The sequence below is a fragment of the Chlamydotis macqueenii genome, chromosome 13 (assembly GCF_036417535.1).
Source record: "Chlamydotis macqueenii isolate bChlMac1 chromosome 13, bChlMac1.mat, whole genome shotgun sequence".
NCBI classification, from domain to species: domain Eukaryota; kingdom Metazoa; phylum Chordata; class Aves; order Otidiformes; family Otididae; genus Chlamydotis; species Chlamydotis macqueenii.
In genome coordinates this window covers 12,837,501-12,846,932 of record NC_141568.1, presented here as the reverse complement: position 1 = coordinate 12,846,932, position 9,432 = coordinate 12,837,501, and the positions used below count along the sequence as shown (strand labels likewise).

Sequence of the window (9,432 nt, the reverse complement as noted above, 5' to 3'; positions counted from 1 at the left end):
CCTCTGAAGTTGTAGTCCAGCACCAGCGTGGAACTGATTAGTTGGGAAGTTTTCTTATCAGAAGGTCAGACTTAAAGAACAAGGCAAATTTTGCCACAAGCCTGTATCCCATCGGGATCCCATCTTGCGTTCAGGAGGTGCCAGCCTTGCAGCGACAGGCGCGATGTTGTGAAGTTCTTTGAATGCCCGTTTGAGTTGTTAGCACATTTGGGAGGACAAGTAGTTCTCAGCTGACACCCATGTGTTAACAGTTGTTGGGACCACTACTTTTTCACGGTAAATGCTTTCTGGCTGGCACAAGCATAACCTGACCAGTTTGAGCAGTTCCTAGAAGTCAATGTCCCTAAATTAATCTGTGCCATAGAGGCTAAGAAAATTAAAGCTGCTCCAAAGTTCAGGAGCGATGGAGCCAACTGGATTTTGCCAGGGATGTAACGTACATCTTTTCAGTGCAGACGCCTAATTCCAGATCCTCCGGCACTTTCTCACCTGTCAGCGTTTACAAACGTGGGCCTGACTATAATGCAAGAAAAGGCTCTGACTAACAAATGTCCGGCAGTGTATTTCAGTCCATTTACATTTGAAACAACACTGAAATATAAGGCTCCACAATGGCTGCCTGGCACACCAGCTTTAGGTGAGTACTGAAATGTTTGAAGGGAGGAATTCTGGTCAGAATGTGTTCCAGATGAATCCTGTTGGAGATCCATTTCTAAATGTATGCTACGTGCCTAACTATTAAAAAGTTCAGATTATGACCCCTCTAATGTTATTTTCATGCTAGTTTTTAAAATGTAATTATAAATCAAATTACATTTGAGATCTGAAGCTGACAGGAGTGAGCTGGAACGCTCTGAGAACTGCTTTAAAAATAACCCATATCAAACTTTATTAGTGATTTCAGGAAGAGAAGTGCAAGTGGACTGGCTGGATTCATCCACGCGATTTCTGTCTGAGATAGGACAACTTGCTAAGTGTCAGTTGTTTTGTGGTTTACAGAGGCATTACATGGGACCTTTCATCTCTACCTGGAAATGGCGTTTCCAAAGTTTGAGTTTCTTTGAGCTTAAGCAGAAGGCATGAGTTCATTTAAATTCTATTTCCTCCTTTCTTTTCTCATTCTTTACCATAAAAAAATTTCTCTAAAGATCAAGATTTCTAAACACTGAACAGTAACCAAAAAACCAACAAAGCTGAGAAAAGCAGGCCATCACTTGGCAAGGGCAAAATTTTTGGGCAACTCAGGCATTCATAGGAAAGAAATGTACTTAGTGATTGTCGTTGTGTTGGTCAATGGCATCTGCTCACCTGGGTGAAGGTATGTACGTATTTGAAAGAAAGGACTAGTAAAGAGACTAGAAGGACATAGCTGAGAGGGCATTCAGCAGAGTTAAAATGTTCTGTTCAAATAACATGTGTAATAGTTTTGGTGACTTTATATTTCTTTTTCTTATTTTTTTTTTCTTTTAGTAACTGTATATGTTTGCATTAGATACTCCTGTAACTTGCCTAAAACTGTAACTTGCCTAATCCACAAAGGTCGTCCATTTTAAACTATGGAATTCCAATTTCCATTTATACGGATGCAGTTTAATGGTGGGGAGGGAAGAATCACTGGGTAGATAGATCTGAACAAACAGTTCATAGTGACTCCTTAGGTATAATCTGGAGTTTTTCTTTTGTGAATGGGGAAAGTATTTATTCAGTGGTTACTGACAGAATTCTTCAGTGAATAATACATTTTAAAAAATCTTTATTCGCAGAGTTTTTTGTTGAGATTATTTATAAATTTGTAGTCATAGCTGGTTACCTAAATCATGTTATTTCTTCTGTTCCCTGATTGCATGAGTTACATATTTACTGGATTCAATACACAATGTAAATTGTGAGCGTTACAGCTGAACATACATCTCGGAATTTTTGTTTGGTTGCTCAGTTACATAAATCAGCCAGTTAGAAGAGGGAGGGGATGTACCACATGATCTACTTAAGCAGCTAATACTTTAAAATTTTGAGATTATATATCTAGAGGTATACATTTTGACCACAGTGCATAGATTATATAAATTGAGTGGTATTATTTCTGTTCCCTGATTAATGGTTGATTCTGGTACATCTACAGAATGAATGTCAAATTCAAACGTCAATTTGAAATTTGAAGTCAATGAATATTTAAGCATTCATTCTAGATGTTGACTGTGAAGACATGCTAATATTGGTACAGCACATATGCTCCAAATTTTGCAGACAGAAAAAAAAAAACAGAAAGTAGTTATGTGTTCCTAATGTTGTTAACTTAAACTTTTACTTGGAATTACAGTATTCTATACTGTTTACTCAGCTTTCATTTTTATCCTGTTTTGCAGATGGGGAAACTGAGGCAAAGAGGTTAAAGGATCTCTCCTGGGCTATGGCTTGTGTTGATGTCTGTTCCCACTCCCTAGACATGCCCACAAACTACTGAACTTCACTGCTCTGGCTGCAGCAGGTAAGACATTGTACATATAATGTAATTAATTCCTGAACAGACTTAAATATTTCCCAGTAAGGTGAGGGACTTACAAATACCTAAATATAAGATGTCTATTCCTGAGGAATGTCTGAAAATCATGTGAAACTGACTATTCTCTGTTGCAGACTAATAGCAGTCAGCTAATAGCTAAAATGTATCTGTGCATTAAACAAACACCTTCTTTCCTGACAGTCCTTAAACAACTGGTGTGTTGGGTTGAAGGCCTTATTTCTTCACCCTCAGATAGTACTCTCTAAGGGAGTGACGCCAAATACCTATGACTTAGGATGCTTTTTTTTTTAATTGGAAAGACTATGGTGGCAGACGAGAATATGGATGTGACAGAGTATGCTCAGACTTTGTTAGAATCGTGTAGGCTTTTTTTATAGTGCAGTTGCTGTGACTCTTGCAGACGTAGTCATTTAGGAAGCTTCACAGTGCATTACCATTGTAGCACACAGAGTGCTGGCTCTCCAGTTTCTTAGAAAGCTTTTTGGCATCTGAGCTTGCCAGTTTAAAACATTCAGGAGCTGCAGTTGCCCCGGGGAGTGCAGCATAGACATACACAAAAAATTTAGCTCCATAACACTGAGAGCAAAAACTTCCTGACCGTGGTTAAGATTTGCATGAGTAAGGATTATCAGATTTTATCCTGTGTGAGTAGAGAACCCTAGAGAGTAGTCCTAGGCTCGAATGGAAAGGGCACTGGTGCAATTCTGTGACAAGGTTACCACATCACTTATTGGGGCTTGGATCCTGTCACCCGTTCTCATGATGTGCACTGCCTTTCTCATAAGGGTAAGGGTAACAGAATTTACCCATGAATTTGTCTGGATTCATTTAGGAAGTATCATCAAAGCTGTGTGCCAGATCTCTATGTGGTGCAGGAGTCACGTCAGGAGTAGAGTCAAAATCCCTCTGTGTGTTGACAGATTGCTTGCTTTTCTTCCCCAACACATGGAGTTGAAGATGGAGAATTTGTAGGCCAGTAGAGAGTAAAAAGATTGTTGCCTTTGAAGAGTTTCTTTCCTGCCTCTTTTCCTTGCCGGGCATAAACTTCTGCACTAGTTGGTATTAGGTATGCAGGAGGAGGTACGAGCTCAAACAAATTGTCTGGCCACAGGTGCCTCAGTGGAAACACAATCTCACCAGACCTTCTCTTGGAAGAAACTAGTGAATGGCAACCAGGGTCCTAACACCTACTCCAGTGAGGAGACAAATTTGTTGCCTGAGATTGTAGCCCTTGAGCAGCATGTGACAAGGTCTTAGAAACAAGGTGGCACTCGGTAAGATCTAATGGTAGCTGTCCAATAAGTACATAGATTAAGGAAAGAATGATGGCCTCTGATATTCATGTTATTTCTGCATAGTTCCCAGATGAGTTAAGTTAACAAAGTTGCAGCCTAGTTGCACTGTATTTCTCCAGTATTAGCTTTCTTCCTACAGTTTGGGAGAATCCCATACAAATATTGCTACCACTTTGTAGCCGTGCAGTTTGGCCACGTTTACGTGGAAAGACTGACTGAAGTGAATGAAGTTTATTTTGCAAACTTATTTCAGCATAGTGCATAAATGCTTGGAAGAATGGTCTTGAAGCTGCAGTGGAGTTGTTCAAATGCTCGTAGTTAAGTGTGTGCTGAAGTACTTTGCTATATCTAAGGTTCTTCAGTTTTTCCTGTGTGATGTAAACTGATTTTATGTAAATAAGCATAATTGTATTGTCACTTTTACAAGAATGCAAAGTCTAGTTATGCACTGAGTAGTTAGGTGGGTTCCTTATTTGCCTTGTTTAAATTCTTAAATATGCAATTCTGCATTTAAGAACTTTTTTTTTTTGCCCCTGATGTGGCTTTCCCTCTTTCAGTGTTCAGTGAAAAGAATGTCTAGAATTTCAGCATTATTATTTTCTCCTACTGGGGTAAGGATTCACAAAAAGTAAGTCTGCATGTGTGTGCTCTCCCTCCTTTGGTATCCAGTCTGCAGTCTAGATTTAACTCTGTACATAAACAGTGCAGAGTCACACTATAGCAGCCCTTTGGTAGTGACAATGTAGGTATACAGTCACAAAAGAACTTAAGATAATTGCTTAAATGACATCTTCTGCAAAATGCTAATCTTCCTGTGAAGGGTCCCCCTTGCAACAGGCGACATGAGCATTTTTATGTTCTGTGTTTTCTGCTGCTATGCACTTAATTTTGTTCAAACTGTATCAAGGAGACTTGAGAAAAAAATCAACCATTAAAGACTTGCTCTTTGTTTTTTCAATCTGTGACCCTAGCAATCTCTTTAGCAAGCCATGGTTCAGTAAACTGGCACACAGCAGTAGTTCTACAGTGGAAAAATCATAAAACAGATGGAAGCTTTACATTTTTGTTTAGTTTTTAAGAGCAGTTTTTATAACATCGCTTAAAATCATTCTGATGCATCATACTGTTTACACTTAAAGCTTTGTAGCTAAGATGTTTACACTATAGAGAATGTTTTAAGATATTTTATAGTTATGATATTTAGATAATTGGCAAGAAAAAAGATAGTTTGTTGAGATTACAGTGATGTTGGTAACCGTGAAGTAACTTATGAGTCTCAATAAATATGTCCAGTTCGGTGGAAAGTACAAACTCAGTTAAAACAAAACAACACAAGAGGGAATATCTTTTTAGTGAAATCATTTCCTTTTCTTAATCAAAAGATGACAGCCACAGCCTTAGAACTCCCATCTGTAATGCACCACTCCACATATCTGCGTACATGGCTTTTCTTTTTAAGATTGGTGCCGTTATATCAAATCAGTCAATTAATATTCTGCATAAGTTCAGTCAAATTATATACAAAAGTTAATAATGTTCACTTTCCATGCAAAAGTTGAAATGCTCTAAAGTGAATTCCGCTCATTTTCTCTTAATACTCAGTTTTCAAGATAAATACATTTAGATGTTGTCATGTAGAATGCCTTCAGAGCATAGTTTTGGAACATTTGAAAAAAAAGGTCCCCAAAAATGCATTAATCAAAAACAATAACTCCTTTTAACTTTTGTAACTGCTCAGAAGTGAAGTATGAAATAGTCTGTGTGTGGGCCACAAATGTTGGGAATGCAAACATTTCACAATAAACATGTTTAAATGAAAGTACTTGGCTAGATACACTGGAAGATAGTACATGTTGGGTTAATTAATGCATACTCCATAAAAATAAACCTCACTTTCAAGATCTGACCAATAAAAATCATTAGTATATTTGGATCAGATGTGCTGATGGATGATTTTTATGTATACATTAAAGTTTTGTAAAGCAAATTGTCCTTGAAAAACCTAGGAACAGATTTCAATTTAAAGTCAAAAAGACCCATTACATCCACTTTTTCTGTTTTCCTATGGTGATATGATGAATTATTTCAGTTTTATCTTCTATACCTGCAATTGATTTACTATTGATGGGTTTAAATTTGTCATTTAAAATGTGCAAATCACAGCTGCATAGCTACAAACTGTTCACTTTCATAGAAATTGTTTGCCTGTAGAATGCAGTATCTAATTCTAGGCATCATCAAATTATTGTACCACATGATTTTTCTTCAAAAAACTTCCAGATCTTAAAATGGAATCATTTTAGTACAAGCATAAAATAATATTTTACATTAAAAATCATAACATAGTCTTAAGGTAATCATACATATAAACAAATATTTGAGCTGGCTTTGCATAGTATTGTGCTGTTGAGCCAGTGAAGTAAACTGTGATTGTCTTTCATGTTGAATAGTGTCTTTATCCAAACCTGGTCTCACTGGAGACAAGGTGGTGATAAGTATTTGACAGATGGCAGAATCCAACCTGGCTAATTTACTAAATTTGTGGTTGCTTTGTAGGGAAGACCTGCTCTGCACCCTTAGCATGGGAACCTGTAATTTTATGAGCAGAATTAGGTAGAATTGACCTAGGGACTGTTTTCTACAAGTGAGAGGAATGTATTTCACTTTTTAGCCCCATAACTGTAAAATAAACAAAATAAGATGTTTGATAGGTTAAGCCTCAAAACCAAACATAACATAAACAGGACAAAAATTTAATTCACAGTTAAAATTGAAGCGAAACCCTTCCCCTGTGGTTACCAGCAGCAAAATTTTTATTAATTTAACAGCAGCAGTAGGTATAAGAGCATCTGTGCAGAAGAGTGTTCATATCTCTGTAGTTATATTGACTTCATTAAAGATCAGAGACCTGATATTGTAATTTTATCATATCTTCTCTGTAGCATTCACAAAGTCACTATTCTTGCATATGAGAAGAAACAACCTTTGCTCAAAAGCCTTCATACAACATTATCCCAGTCCTGCATTGTGTAAAGTTTCAGATGGTCTGCATTTTAATTCATCCACTAGTTACCTAGTTCTTGTGAGCATTATAGAGGATTTAGAGGTGAGGGTGATAATCCTCTGCTCAAGTTCGGTAGGTTTCTGTGGAAAGTAGGTTGCACAGAAGATGGCTGTAGAAGCAGAAAGAAGCAGAAGTCAAGACTGATGAAGCTAATGGAGGGAGTGAAAAATGGCTGTCTGATGAGTCGATAAGTAGGGAAAGAATCTGGGAATGTGCTAGCAGACACAGACAAGAAAGCTCGATTGTGGCACAGCTGAAGAGGGAAGAACTGGTAAGAGATGGGCGGTTGACATGGTATTGACAGGAAACATGATCTGCACAGCTGTATCTGTGACTAACTTAAAACTGGCAGGACATTCTTTAGATGATTACATCTATCAAACTCCTCTTTAAAGAAAGAATAAATATTTTACCAAAACGGAGGGGGAAAAAAAAAAAGGCTTAGATCTGTTTTAATAAGCTATTAGGCTGTTTTGAAGCCAGTGACTTACAAGGCAGTGACTTCTCATGCCTAGAAATTCAGTTCTAGGAAGAGAGCCACTGGTAATGGAAGCAAATAGTAGGCAAGAGGCTGTGGGTTGTACTTAAAATACCTTGCAAGAGAACATCTAGGTAGACTATGCACTTCTAATTCACTTCTAATTAATAGGGCACAAGGGAAAAAAGACATTTCTCAGTCAGATTACAGCAGCAAAAGATACATCGCATGAATTGTTCTTTGGACTGGCTGGTTTTATGCAGCATTTTTTTGTAGAGATGGCTGTGCTGGAGCCATCGCTCTTGCTGCGATTGGCCTAGCTATCCGAGACAAAGTTTAAGGGTGTTAACTTGGGTGCTCCTGGCAGCTGTGGTATCCTGTAAGTCAGTGTGTGACACTTATCCTGCTGAGACCCACAGCTATACAGCATTGCTCCAAGTGCCGGAGCTAGCTATTTATTTCAAAGTGGTTGGGATACTCTTGGTGGAAAGCCTAGAGTTAGAAGCAATTTTGAAGTCTCAGTTGGCACAGATTAGTCCCAGGATTTAGGACTAGCAAAGTGACTTAAGCACTAAATCCCTGCCTTTCCCCTCTAGCCTTGTTCCAAGCTTAGCTGATTACAGGACCAAACTTAGAGATTTCCAGCTAACGAAGATGATACACAAGGAAGCGGTTTGTATAGCTTGATTTATATTGATGAAATGAAGGCTATGTGTTTTATTTACAAAGCATGACATATCATCATTCTAGCTACTAATATTGCCATTATAAACTAAAAGTACACAGTTTTTCAAGCCTAGAGGATGAGGTTATTAGTGGTAACAGCACAACCAATGAGTTGCTAGGCCAAAAGAAGTACTTAAATTCCAGGAAAGTAGCTTTTGAACTGGATGCTTACATGTATGGAGTAGTACAGTAACAGACAATACATTAAAAAATAGCATCTAAAATCTTGATTTTTCTAAGACTTACTAGTTATAAAAAGCACAGTTAATTATGGAGGGTGTTCTAAGTTCTGTAGTAGCAAGCTAGGGAGACAAGGGGAAGATGTAAGGCACTTAGAAGAAATAAGATAACTCTGCCTTCTGTAAAACACTCTGAAAAAGGTTATTGCAAACATGTGCCAAAAGCTGCCTTCCTTCACGTTCGGGGGGGTGGCAGACAGATTTGCCAGGCAGGTGCCTGCCAGGGGCTGGTGCGTGGGGACCTTCCCGGGGGACGAGCCCGGGTGCTTTGCCAGGCTGTCCCAGCGGCCGTGTGGGACGGGATGGGGGCTGCCACGCGCACAGCCGCTGCCGCCTCCTCCCTGGGTTTGTCCCACCGGTACCACAAAGTAGGGTTGAAATCTGTTAAAATATGGCAAGTACTTTGGGTGAAATTTTTCATGTGTGGATTCCCTTGAAAATAGGGAGGCGGACAGAACTTGGGCCTGTGGCCTAGAGAGACCCAGGCAGGGCCCCCTCCTTCTTGAGCCCAGCCCCATCTTCTGCCCAAACACTGTCCCCAGAGTCTTGAGGGAGACTAAGATGGTGAAGGAAAGTTAGTAACGGCTAGTGAAGTCAAGGCAGTTGTAAAGGGTCTACTGGAGGGGATATTTTCCACAAGAGCCCTGAAGGAAGCAGCGTAGGTCCCGGCCGGACGCTCTTGCCCAGCAGCAGGTGCCCGGTGGGGCCCGCCCCAACGCTTCCCCGCGGGCCGGGCCGGGCTCTGCGGGGCCGCCTTCCCTGCCCGGCAGGGCAGCCTTTCAGCAAAGCCCGCGGCTGGAAGCTGCCGCTGTGCACGGCCTCTCCTTCCCCAAACCCACCCGCCGGGGCGGCCGGTTGCCGCGGCAACCACAGCGCGGCGGCCGGGGTGCGGGCCCGGCCGGGCCTCGTCTGCCCCGGCCCGCGGGGCAGCGGCGTCCCGAGCAGCCCGGCCCCAGTGCGGCGGTGTGCGGCGCTGGGGAAGGGAGGGGAAGGCAGCGCCCTGCGGTGTGGAGCGGGCGGGCCCGGCGGGGTGTCCGGCCCGGCCAGGGAGCGGCAGTGCCCCGCCCCCGGCCCTCGCCGCCCCTCCCGCCTGGGTCTGAACACTT

General features: G+C 40.9%; 1 protein-coding gene across 2 annotated transcripts in view; it reads left to right on the top strand.

The window, feature by feature from the left end:
• Nucleotides 1-2,365: 2,365 nt before the first annotated feature.
• ZNF536 (zinc finger protein 536) overlaps nt 2,366-9,432 on the top strand; it is a 244,411-nt gene continuing 237,344 nt past the window's right edge. For both annotated transcript variants that reach the window (XM_086758131.1, XM_086758132.1), the window contains exon 1: nt 2,366-2,488. The gene's annotated coding sequence lies outside the window, so the exon portion shown is untranslated. The remainder of the gene's footprint in view (nt 2,489-9,432) is intronic.